This window comes from Solanum lycopersicum, chromosome 12, assembly GCF_036512215.1.
Source record: "Solanum lycopersicum chromosome 12, SLM_r2.1".
Lineage (NCBI taxonomy): Eukaryota > Viridiplantae > Streptophyta > Magnoliopsida > Solanales > Solanaceae > Solanum > Solanum lycopersicum.
The window spans coordinates 5,913,872-5,926,995 of NC_090811.1; the positions used below are offsets into that span (position 1 = coordinate 5,913,872).

General features: G+C 36.8%; 1 long non-coding RNA gene across 1 annotated transcript; it reads left to right on the top strand.

The window, feature by feature from the left end:
• The first annotated feature begins 10,978 nt into the window (after positions 1–10,978).
• On the top strand, positions 10,979–11,962 carry LOC104644855 (uncharacterized). The gene is made up of 3 exons (XR_738732.4): positions 10,979–11,163; positions 11,340–11,396; positions 11,478–11,962. It is a non-coding gene; the product is annotated as an uncharacterized lncRNA (long non-coding RNA).
• Positions 11,963–13,124: the final 1,162 nt, after the last annotated feature.

The following is a 13,124-nucleotide window of genomic DNA, read 5'->3' on the forward strand; positions in this document are numbered from 1 at the left end:
ATGAAAATCGATTAAATAACTTCTAAAAACTCAATACTTAATATTCCCAAAATCTGGAAGTCATCATCACAAGAACATCTATCCTCAAATTACTAATTCTAAGAGTATCTAGAAAGCTAGAATAAATAAAAAGCTAGTCCATGCTGGAACTTCAAGGCATCAAGACATAAAAAAAGAAGATCCAGTCCAAGCTAGAAGCGTTAGCTCACCCTGAAATCCGGTGTAATGAAGACTGGCTAGAGTTGCGGTTGAGTTGAAGACGACGGTACGTTTGCTGTACTCCACAAATAACAAAGAAAGAAACATACAAGTAGGGGTCAGTACAAACACACGTACTGAGTAGATATCATCGGCCAACTCAAAATAGAAAACAGTATATATCAAATAATATCATAAAATCAACTACAATACTCAACATGCGGCATTTACAATTACCATAACCCTTGGTCACAACACCAAGCACATCAATGAGGACTCACGCCTCCCCATCATACTCATTTGGGAAAATAGGTTCATTAAATCTGAGTATATTACCATAATTCAAGATTCACTCTCTTTATTCCTCTTGTGTCGGAACGTGACACTCCGATCTCCTAATACTACGTGTTGGTTCATGACACCCGATCCCCCTAATACTACGCATCGGTTCGTGACACCCGATCCCCCTAATACTACGTGTCGGTTCGTGACACTCGATCCCCCTAATACTACGTGTCGGTTCGTGACACCCGCTCCCCCTATTACTACGTGTCGGTTCGTGACACCCGATCCCCTAACCTCATTCTTTTAGTTCATCAAGCCTTCTTTTATACCAAGGCATCATCATTAACAATAGGTTTTCAAGATTTAGGATTCAATAGCTTCATCCTGCTTATTTCATCACAATTATACCATAACATCATGCAAACACACAATTAAGCATATAGAAGGGTTTACAATACTACCCAATACATATCACTCGTTATTAAGAGTTTACTACGAATAGCATAAAAACCATAACCTACCTCCACCGAAGAATTGTGATCAAGCAAGCTAATCCTCAAAATCTTTGCTTTCTTCTTCGTTTCTCTCTCTCTCGATCGTTTCTCCCTCTTCTCTCTATTCTTTCTATCTTTCTTATTCAAACCCTTTTTCTTTTACCCTAATTAGCATATAATTAAGTATAAAAGATGACAAAAGTAACCCACTAATTAGTTTAAGGTTATCTCCTTTAACCCTCAAGAAATTGGATTATTAATATTCAACCACTAACTTTATAATTATAAGCAGGAATAGTCCAAAACGCCCCTTAAAATATTAAACAGACATCCGACCCAGCTTGGGATTACGCAGTCTGTGACGGCCTGTCGTGCCTGCGACGGTCCGTCCTGCTGCTTCTGTCACAAAGTTCAGAGACTAAATTTCACTAAAGGATCTGTGACGGCCCGTCACGCCTGTGACGGTCCGTCCTGCCATTCCGTCACGAAGTTCAGAGAGTAAATTTCACTAAAGGATCTGTGATGGCCCGTCACGCCTGCGACGGTCCGTCCTGCCATTCCGTCACGAAGTTCAGAGAGTCGATTTCAGTACCCAAATTTCAGAATTCTAAGTGTTTTGGAACGAGACCCCCTCGACGGTCCGTCGTACCCATGACGGTCCGTTGTGGGATCCGTCGTCTCAGCCAGTTTTTCCAAAAATAAAATCTGCTGCTCAAAACGACTAAACAGGTCATTACAATAAATACCAATTTACCCATCGTTCGTCCTCGAACGATCACAAGAAGAAAAACAAGGGCGAAAAGGAGTACCTGAATCTGTAAACAGGTGTGGGTATCTTTCTTGCATATCCGCCTCCTTCTCCCAAGTGGGCTGTTCAATTGGTCGATTCTTCCATTGAACCTTGATGGATGCAATCTCCCTTGATCTCAACTTGCGGACTTCTCTATCCAAAATGGTAACAGGCTCCTCCTCATAAGACAAATTCTCATCAAGAAGGACTGAATTCCAATGAATGATGTAGTTTTCATCCCTATGGTATCTTTTCAACATAGACACATGAAATACCGGATGCACTCCTGACAGTCCTGGGGGCAAGGCTAATTCATAAGCCACCTCCCCTACTCGCTTAAGTACTTCAAATGATCCAAAATACCTTGGGCTTAGCTTACCTTGCTTACCAGACCGCATCACCCCTTTCATGGGTGAAACCTTCAGCAAAACTTGCTCGCCCTCCATAAACTCCATGTCTCTAACCTTTCGATCTGCATATTCCTTCTGCCTACTTTGAGCAGCTAAAAGCTTTTCTTGAATGCATTTCACTTTATCTAACGATTCCCTCAGAAGATCTGTACCCCAAGGTCTAACCTCAAATGCATCAAACCACCCAATGGGAGACCTACATCTCCTCCCATACAATGCTTCGAAAGGAGCCATATCAATACTTGAGTGGTAGCTATTAATGTATGAAAACTCTGCTAAGGGTAAGAAGTTATCCCAATGACCCCCAAATTCTATCACACATGCACGAAGCATATCTTCCAACACCTGAATTGTTCACTCAGACTGACCATCGGTCTGAGGGTGAAATGTAGTACTAAGGTCCAACCTAGTACCTAATTCAGCATGCAATGTTCTCCAAAACTTAGAAGTAAACTGCGTACCTCTATCTGATATGATGGAAAGTGGAACTCCATGCAATCGAACAATTTCTGAGATGTAGAGTCTGGCTAACTTCTCTGCATGTAGGTCATCTTGACCGGGATAAAGTGAGCAGACTTAGTTAATCTGTCCACAATTACCCAAATAGAGTCAAACTTCTCCAATGTCTTTGGAAGACCAACCACGAAGTCCATTGCAATTCTCTCCCACTTCCATTCAGGAATGGGCATTCTCTGAAGTGTCCCTCCGGGCCTCTGGTGTTCATACTTTACTTGCTGACAATTTGGACATTTGGCAACAAAATCAACAATGTCACGCTTCATTCTACTCCACCAAAAGTGTTGCTTTAGGTCATTGTACATCTTGGTTGCACCAGGATGTATAGAATATCCGGAACTATGAGCCTCTGTAAGAATAGTGTGGATCAAATTATCAACACGGGGCACACATACCCTTCCCTTAATTCTCAAAACACCTTCCTCATCCATTATTGCTTATTTAGCCTCTCCTCGCAACACCATATCCCGAATTTGGCTTAGTTTCTCATCATCAAACTGTTTTCCCTTGATCTTGTCAAGAAAAGAAGATCTCGCCTCCATACTGGCCAAAAATCCTCCCTTCTCATTTACTTCTAACCTCATAAAGTCGTTAGCCAGAGTCTGAACCTCTCTAGCCAATGGGCGTCTAGAAACTTGTAAGTGGGCTAAACTACCCATGCTTCCTGCTTTTCTACTTAAGGCGTCTGCCACAACATTAGCCTTTCCTGGGTGATACAAGATGGTAACATCATAATCCTTCAGTAGTTCCATCCATCTCCTCTGTCTCAAGTTCAAATCTTTCTGAGTAAAGACATACTATAAATTACGATGATCTGTATAGACTTCACACTTCACCCCATATAGGTAATGTCTCCATTGCTTTAATGCAAACACTACCGCAGCCAACTCCAAATCATGGGTAGGATAATTACGTTCATGCACCTTTAATTGCCTCGAATCATAAGCAATTACACTTTTCTCTTGCATTAGCACTGCACCCAAACCAGAATAGGATGCATCACAATAAACAACGAAGTTCTTTCCTTCCACTGGCAAGGTGAGAATTGGTGCAGTAGTCAACAAAGTCTTGAGTTTCTGAAAACTTTCTTCACATTCGTCAGACCATACAAATGAAACATTCTGCTTAGTAAAGTTCGTCAATTGGAAAGCAACAGAAGAAAATCCCTTGACAAATCGACGGTAGTAGCTAGTTAAACCAACAAAGCTCCTTAGCTCCATAACATTAGTAGGCCTTACCCAATTCTTCACTGCTTCAATCTTGGAAGGATCTACCATCACTCCGTCCTTAGAAACTATGTGCCCCAAGAAGGACACTGAATCTAGCCAAAACTCACACTTAGAGAATTTGGCATAAAGCTTTTTCTCCCTCAACATTTCCAATACCATTCTCAAGTGCTCCTCATGTTCTTTCTTGCTCTTCGAGTATACCAGTATGTCATCAATGAATACAATGACGAAGAGATCCAAATATGGCTTAAAAATCTCGTTCATCAAGCTCATGAAAGCAGCAGGGGCATTCGTAAGCCCAAAAGACAATACTAAGAATTCATAATGCCCATATCTGGTCCGAAAAGTAGTCTTGGGCACATCCGTTGCCCGTATTCTCAATTGATGATAACCAGATCTCAAATCGATTTTTGAGAAGGTACAAGCACCTTGTAACTGATCGAACAAATCATCGATGCGAGGAAGAGGATACTTGTTATTAACAGTTACCTTATTCAGTTGTATGTAGTCAATGCACATCCAAAAACTTCCATGCTTCTTCTTCACAAACAAAACGGGAGCACCCCAAGGGGATGCACTTGGTCTAATAAAGCCCTTGCTTAACAACTCTTGAAGTTGGGCCTTTAACTCTCTTAACTCAGCGGGAGCCATCCTATAAGGGGGTATGGAAATGGGACGAGTATCCGGCTCCAGATCAATGCAAAAGACGATATCCCTATCCGGTGGCATACCAGAAAGGTCTGCAGGAAACACATCCAGAAACTCACGGACTATTGAAACCGACTCAATCGAAGGTATTTGGGTAGTATCATCCCTGAGGTGTGCCAAGAAAGCTAAACAACCTTTTCTAACCATTCTCTTAGCACGAAGGAAGGAGATGATATGAACTGGAGTGGAAGTGTAGTCACCCTCCCACACTAACGGATTTGTCCCAGGCTTGGCCAATGTCACAGTTTTGGCATTACAATCTAAGATTGCAAAGTTTGGAGAAAGCCAAGTCATACCCAAAATTACATCGAAATCAACCATTTCTAAGATAACCAAGTCTACATGAGTATTGCTCTCCATAAAAGTCACAGGACAAGACCTATACACCTTTTCAACTATCAGAGACTCACCCACCGGAGTAGAAACACGAATAGGCATGTCAAGCAATTCACAATGTAAATTAAGACTAGTAGCAAATGAGGAAGATACATATGAAAATGTGGATCCAGGGTCAAATAATACAAAAGCCATGCAATCACAAACCAAAAGATTACCTGTGATGACAACATCTGATGTCTCTGCTTCCGATCGCCTAGGGAAAGCATAACAATAGGCCTTATCACCGGTCTGTCCGTTGCCCCTACCATGTTGCGCTGTAGTATTTCCAGTTTGCCCGTCACCCCGCCGTTTTGGTGACCACCATTACCTCGGACACCACGTCCTCCAGAGTAGCAGCCTCTTCCATGACCACCTCTACCTCTGATTATTGGGGGTCTGTAACACGGTTTTGGACAATTCCTCCTAATATGTCCAATCTCTCCACATCCATAACATTCTCTGGATTCAAGCATAGGCCTCTATGAGAATGACGAAGTCTGGGGATAACCTCTAAACTCAGAGAAATGTTGACCGGTCTGCGGCGGATCCCCAACTACAGTCTGCAGTGAGGACTGAATAGGTCGGGCTGGATAACCTCCTGAACCCTGCCCTCTGGGGTAAGAACCATTAAACTCACCTCCCTTACGAAACCTTTTAAATGCCGATGCCATGGTGAAGTCATCTGGCTTCACTCCCTCTACCTCTATCACGAAGTCTACCACTTCCTGAAAGGATTTCGCTGTAGCCGCTACCTGTAAGGCTGAAATCCGCAAATCTGACCTCAACCCCTTCACAAAATGGCGAATCCGCTCTTGTGGACTGAAGCAAAGCTAGGTGGCACACTGGGATAATGCACGAAACTTAGACTTGTACGCAGTAACCGACATCCTACCTTGCTCTAGGCTCAAGAACTCATCTCTCCTCCTATCCCTCAAGGTCCGAGGGATATATTTCTCCATAAATAAGATAGAGAACGACGTCCAAGTCATAGGTGGTGCCTGTGCGGGTTGACACTCAACATGTGACCGCCACCACATTTTGGCATTTCCCTGAAACTGATAGGTTACAAACTCAACGCTAAATCGTTCTACTATGCCCATTTTATGTAGTAACTCATGACAATCAACCAGAAAATCATAGGCATCCTCAGATTCAGAACCCTTGAAGACTGGAGGTTTCAATTTCACGAACTTACTGAAGAGTTCATGCTGATCACTTGTCATTATAGTCCCTGTAGTCAAACGAGGAAACGTGCCTATTTCCAATGAGGCATCCATGCGGGGAGCCACAGCAGCTGCATGTTGTACTCCCTGAACCTGAGGCGCTGGAGTAGAAAACACTGGAGGTGTCTGACCCTGATCAGATAACCCACTAAGGTAAGCAAGAACCTGATTAATCATCTCTGGGGTAGGTTGGGGGTGGTAATTCCTCATTCTGCACTTGCTTAATTTCCCCTTCCTCACCCTCTCTTACTACTTCCTCAGTCGATGGAGGAGTCACCGCCCTAGTACTAGATGGGCCAAGTGTTTGTCCTCTTCCTCTAGAGGATGTCCTCCTACGACATCTACCACGGCCTCTTGCCACTGTTCCTCTTCGAGCTACAGTCTCAGTGGCTGGCTCAGACGCCTCTTGTCTTGCCGGTGCTGGTGTTGGCACGGTTGTTGCTCTAGTTCTAACCATCTGCGAAATAGAGTGAAGATGGTCAGATACCAATTTGTATCACCTAGATACCAATTGGATCCAAGTAATAGCACGAAAGAAAGAAAGAATGGAATTTTCCTAAAGTCTTATAGCCTCTCAAAGAAAAGTAAAGGCGTCCACCTACCGTTCCTTAAGACTCTACTAGACTCGTTCTTGTGTGATGAGACCAACGAACCTAATGCTCTGATACCAAGTTTGTCATGACCCAAAGCGGGCCGCGAGTGGCACCCACACTTATCGTACTATGTGAGCGAACCAACCAATCTAAACCCCGACATTTCAACCATAAATAACATAGTATAATGCGGAAGACTTAAAATCATTAATGAAAATCGATTAAATAACTTCTAAAAACTCAATACTTATTATTCCCAAAATCTGGAAGTCATCATCACAAGAACATCTATCCTCAAATTACTAATTCTAAGAGTATCAAGAAAGCTAGAATAAATAAAAAGCTAGTCCATGCCGGAACTTTAAAACATCAAGACATAAAGAAGAAGATCCAGTCCAAGCTAGAAGCGTTAACTCACCCTGAAATCCGGTGTAATGAAGACTGGCTAGAGCTGCGGTTGAGTTGAAGACGACGGTACGTTTGCTGTACTCCAAAATAACAAAGAAAGAAACATACAAGTAGGGGTCAGTACAAACACACGTACTGAGTAGATATCATCGGCCAACTCAAAATAGAACACAGTATATATCAGATAATATCATAAAATCAACTACAATACTCAACATGCAGCATTTACAATTACCATAACCCTTGGTCACAACACCAAGCACATCAATGAGGACGCACGCCTCCCCATCATACTCATTTGGGAAAATAGGTTCATTAAATCTGAGTATATTACCATAATTCAAGATTCACTCTCTTTATTCTTCTTGTGTCGGAACGTGACACTCCGATCCCCTAATACTACGTGTCGGTTCGTGACACCCGATCCCTCTAATACTACGTGTCGGTTCGTGACACCCGATCCCCCTAATACTACGTGTCGGTTCGTGACACCCGATCCCCCTATTACTACGTGTCGGTTCGTGACACCCGATCCCCTAACCTCATTCTTTTAGTTCATCAAGCCTTCTTTTATACCAAGGCATCATCATTAACAAGAGGTTTCAAAATTAAGGATTCAATAGCTTCATCATGCTTATTTCATCACAATTATATCATCACATCATGCAAACGCACAATTAAGCATATAGAAGGGTTTACAATACTACCCAATACATATCATTCGCTATTAAGAGTTTACTACGAATAGCATAAAAACCATAACCTACCTCCACCGAAGAATTGTGATCAAGAAAGCTAATCCTCAAAATCTTTGCTTTCTTCTTCGTTCTTCTCTCTCTCGATCGTTTCTCCCTCTTCTCTCTATTCTTTCTATCTTTCTTATTCAAACCCTTTTTCTTTTACCCTAATTAGCATATAATTAAGTATAAAAGATTACAAAAGTAACCCACTAATTAATTTAAGGTTATCTCCTTTAGCCCTCAAGAAATTGGATTATTAATATTCAACCACTAACTTTATAATTATAAGCAGGAATAGTCCAAAACGCCCTTTAAAATATTAAACAGATATCTGACCCAGCCTGGGATTATGCAGTCTGTGACGGCCCGTCGTGCCTGCGACGGTCCGTCCTGCTGCTTCCGTCACAAAGTTCAGAGACTAAATTTCACTAAAGGATCTGTGACGGCCCGTCACGCCTGTGACGGTCCGTCCTGCCATTCCGTCACGAAGTTCAGAGAGTAAATTTCACTAAAGGATCTGTGACGGCCCGTCACGCCTGTGACAGTCCGTCCTGCCATTCCGTCACGAAGTTCAGAGAGTCGTTTTCAGTACCCAAATTTCAGAATTCTAAGTGTTTTGGAACGAGACCCCCTCGACGGTCCGTCGTACCCATGACGGTCCGTCGTGGGATCCGTCGTCTCAGCCAGTTTTTCCAGAAATAAAATCTGCTGCTCAAAGCGACTAAACAGGTCGTTACAACTATTCGCCCTGTAAACTACCTATGAAGCTTCTACTATTACAAAAGGATTATCGGGACAAGACCCACGACATTCGAACAAGATAAAAGTAAAAGTGGAACCTCCGAAAGCAAGGAGGCTAGTGGTATCAACGGAGCATCTATTGATGACCATGAATACTTGTATCTACATTATAAAAAGATGCATGTCAAATGTAGTCAGTACATTAAATGTACGAGCATGTAAGGAGAATTCTAAAGCATAAAATAAGCTTGAACTGATAGAAAGGAAACATACTTGCCTCTTCTCAAACTCAATTCAACTCAATTTCCACTCAAAATAATTATTCAAAAGATCCTCTTAAAAAAGGTAATACTCTAAAACTCTTCTGAATTTGTAAACTCATTTAGAAATTGGTGCTTCTCTCTTTTATATGTTAAAGTAGTATATACTTGACAAAAGGTAATACTGTTAATATATATTCCTCCCTCACCACACAATTAATCTCCAACACTTTGCCCTAAATTTCCAGAAAACTCACTGCCCTCTTTTATCAAGCATACAATAATATATATACCTTAATTTTCCAACAAATATTTCTAATTGTTATCCATACATTAATTGTTGTTCAAACATAGTCACAAATTCCCCAGGGACCCACGCAACACAAATCATCATAGCCAAACTTTATTTTATTTTATTTTAAAAAGAAAACATTCATGAAAAGTTTTGTCTTTTTCTCCTTTCTATTATTCTAACAATACATATAAAATTAATACTAAGCAATCATCCAACCAATAATTACTTTGCATAAAAGAAAATTATAGAAAGAACTTTGAAAGGATTCATAATACCTGCAACTTTCGTATAGTCTTGCGGCGTCCTCTTTCCCTTATTTTATTTTCCTTAAATTGATAAATCAATTATGATCTAAAAGTTATAAAAAATTTCTAACTTATTTGATATATATATATATATATATATATATATATATATGGGTTAAGTGGTCTAAGATCTTAAATAAATTTAACATTTTAGCTCATTAACTATCGGTTAAGTCAATTGTCTACAATTACCCATTAATTAATTAACTCTAGTTAAATGAATATTTAAAATTTCTAAAATGACCTTCTGGATCATTACTATATATATATATATATATATATATATATATATATATACATACATACATACATACATATATATATATATATATATATATATATATATATATATATATATATGAAAGTTAAGTAATACTTGATTCTTCTTATTTTTTTCTATTGTTTTTGTGTCATTTGTAGGAGATTTTAAGCTTTGCAGATGGAGTCGAGCATGAAGCACAAGAGAACTATTATTGAAAAAGAAAAAAGGTTTGCTCCTTATAACAATTCGAGATAAAATGTTATTTCGCGTTTGATGGCAAGTATCAAGCCTTTCTTCGCACCTTTATTGTAGTAATGTTATCAGATTGTTATCCTGATTTTCTTATTATATTTGAGTTTTTCTTATCCTGAGTCCTGAAGACGGAGCCTAACATATGGGAAGGGTCAACTAATAGGGACACCTGACACCACAAACCACACTTCAAGTGCACCTATAATATAGAAAAATTAACATCACACACACATTTAAGAGGATAAATATCAAGTTGTAATCATACTCTTTAAAATTAAATTACTTATAGCATATTATTATCGTCTTATATCACATCAATTAATAATTTATTAATTAAGAAAATATTTAAAAATAAACTATTTATAGCATATTATTATCAAGTTATAGCATATTAACTAATAATATATTAATTAAAAAAATTATTTTATTATTTAACTAATAATTATTATGTTTAAATAATCAGTTTCATTTATTTACTTACCTTTTATCAACAAAACCTTTTAAATTATTACTGATTAATCAATTACCTTTTAAAGTTTTTAATATAAATAATAAATTATTAAATATTAATCAATTACCTTTTAATGTTTTAAATATAAATAATAAATTATTATTTATTAAATATTAATTAAACTTCATATTATATAGTTACCTTTTAAAAAACAAAATCTAAAAATTAGGAATTTGATTTTAATTAATTTCATATTATATGGTTACCCAATAACTATCCACCGCCATATCAACCAATACTCTTTTATCTTCCCTCAATACACTCAACCTTTCCCCTATTTACATGCTTCTCTTTTTACCATATTAATTTTGCACGCCTTTTTTCACGTTTCTCTCTCTATTAATCAATTAAAGGCACCACATGTTTCTCTCTCTATCAATTAATTAAAGATAGAAACCATTTCAAGCTTTAAACTTATTTCCCAAAATCAGATTAAGTTTAAAATCCTTATTCAACTACATCTCTATCAATCTTCCACAAAATTAGATTTTTTATTTTTCGACCATCAAATTCGCAATATTGCATGATTTTCGGAAAAAATCATGTTGTATAGATCATCAAACAGGTTTATTTCTTAAAGTTTTTATTTTTTCTCTAATTCTTTCCTAAAATTATTTAATTTTTATATGTTGTTGCTTGATTATAGGAGAAATTTACATTGTATAGATAATGCAGATTTCTTCAAGTTTTATATTTATTTATGTCAAATTCTTTAATATTTATTTGTCTATAAATTTTTAGGATCTGGGTTGTTGAATACAATGTATAAACCAAATACCCTAAGGAGATTCACAAGAGGTACAAGCTATATCGGTAACTTCATGGTTGAAATTCCATCTTTTGATCTATGTATAACTCAAATTCAATCGCAAATCTCAGGCTATACAGCTGCGATGGAATTAGAGAAGAAGTCGAATGATGAATTAGTAAGGTCTAGTCCTTCTAAAAATAAAGTAGTGTCAACGGTGAAAAAATCGAAAAAAAATATTACAAGAGGAGGAAAGTAAAAAATTCTGTCCCGGACATGATTGAAGAACCGGTTGTTAATGAAGAACAAGACAAAGTGAGTGAAGAATCACATAGTTCATCAATTTCTTCTTCTTCTTCTCTTCTTGGTGTGTGAAACCAAGAGATGATTTTGACTTGTCATAAAAATTCAGCAGTAGAGATCTTGTAACACTCATGTCTGCATGTTGTCTAAAATATATTAAACTATATATACCATAATATATTAACTGTTGTATTTAATGGTAGTATGCTTAAATGAATGTTTGCACTTTATTAAATGTGTATGATTTTTGTATAAATTTCGATTGCAATATGCAAAAATATATGAACATTGTATGAAAAATGTATAAATATTGTATAAATTATGAATGTCATATTGAACTTTGATATATGTAACAGAAACAAATGGTATATATATGAACAATGTATGAATACTATATGAACATTTTATGAATGACAGTAAAGTTCAATGTATATATAATGTATAAACATTGTATGAATTATGAATCTCATATTGAACTTGGATATATGTAACAGATTCAAATGGTACATATATGAACATTGTATGAATACTATATGAACATTTTATGAATCGCAGTATAGTTCAATGTATATATATAATGTATAAACATTGTATGAATTATGAATGTCATAATGAACTTTGAATATGTAACAGAAAAAAATGGTATATATATATATATATATATATATATATATATATATATATATATGACAATTTTTTAAGAAATCAAATTTTATGAATGTCAATGATAACAATTGCACTCAATAAAACAAAACGTGTTTCTAACATTCAAAACAACACAATAACAAATGTAACGTTACGAAATTATTGTTTTTGCACAGTATCATTTGAACATGTCTTTCTATTGTGTCCAACTTGATGGCATCTACGACAAGTCACTTTTGTCTTTTTAAATTTCACGTCAGCAAATCTCTTCCATCTTTTAAGTTTTGGTATACCCGCTGTACAAAATTAATACAAAACATATATTTTAATTTCATTAGAAACATATACTGTAATTTTGAAAAAAAAAATAAATGGACTTTCATACACAAATGATACATATTTCGTATAATCTTCATACACTATTAAAAAAAATTCAGACTTCAACGCTACACAAATTTTCATTCTAAACTAACTATATCATTCACTGTCATATACAATACTCAAATTAACAAACACAATACATTTTCAATACAAAATTAATATAAAAACATATATTATAATTTAAATAGAAACATATATTGTACGCCAAAATTTATCAGGTTACTAAAAAAAAGAAGTAGAATATAAAGAGGACTTATACGTTAAAAATATTCTTGAATTTTAAGAAAAAATGACTTATACGTTGAAAGCAATCTGAAAATAATCGTGAAATTTTAGAAAGAAGACTACTTGTAACGTTGATCCAAATATGTTTGAAAATGACAATCTGAAAGTATTCTAAAAATTTGAAAATATTTGTTATTATCTTGTTGAGTTTTTTAAGGAATTAA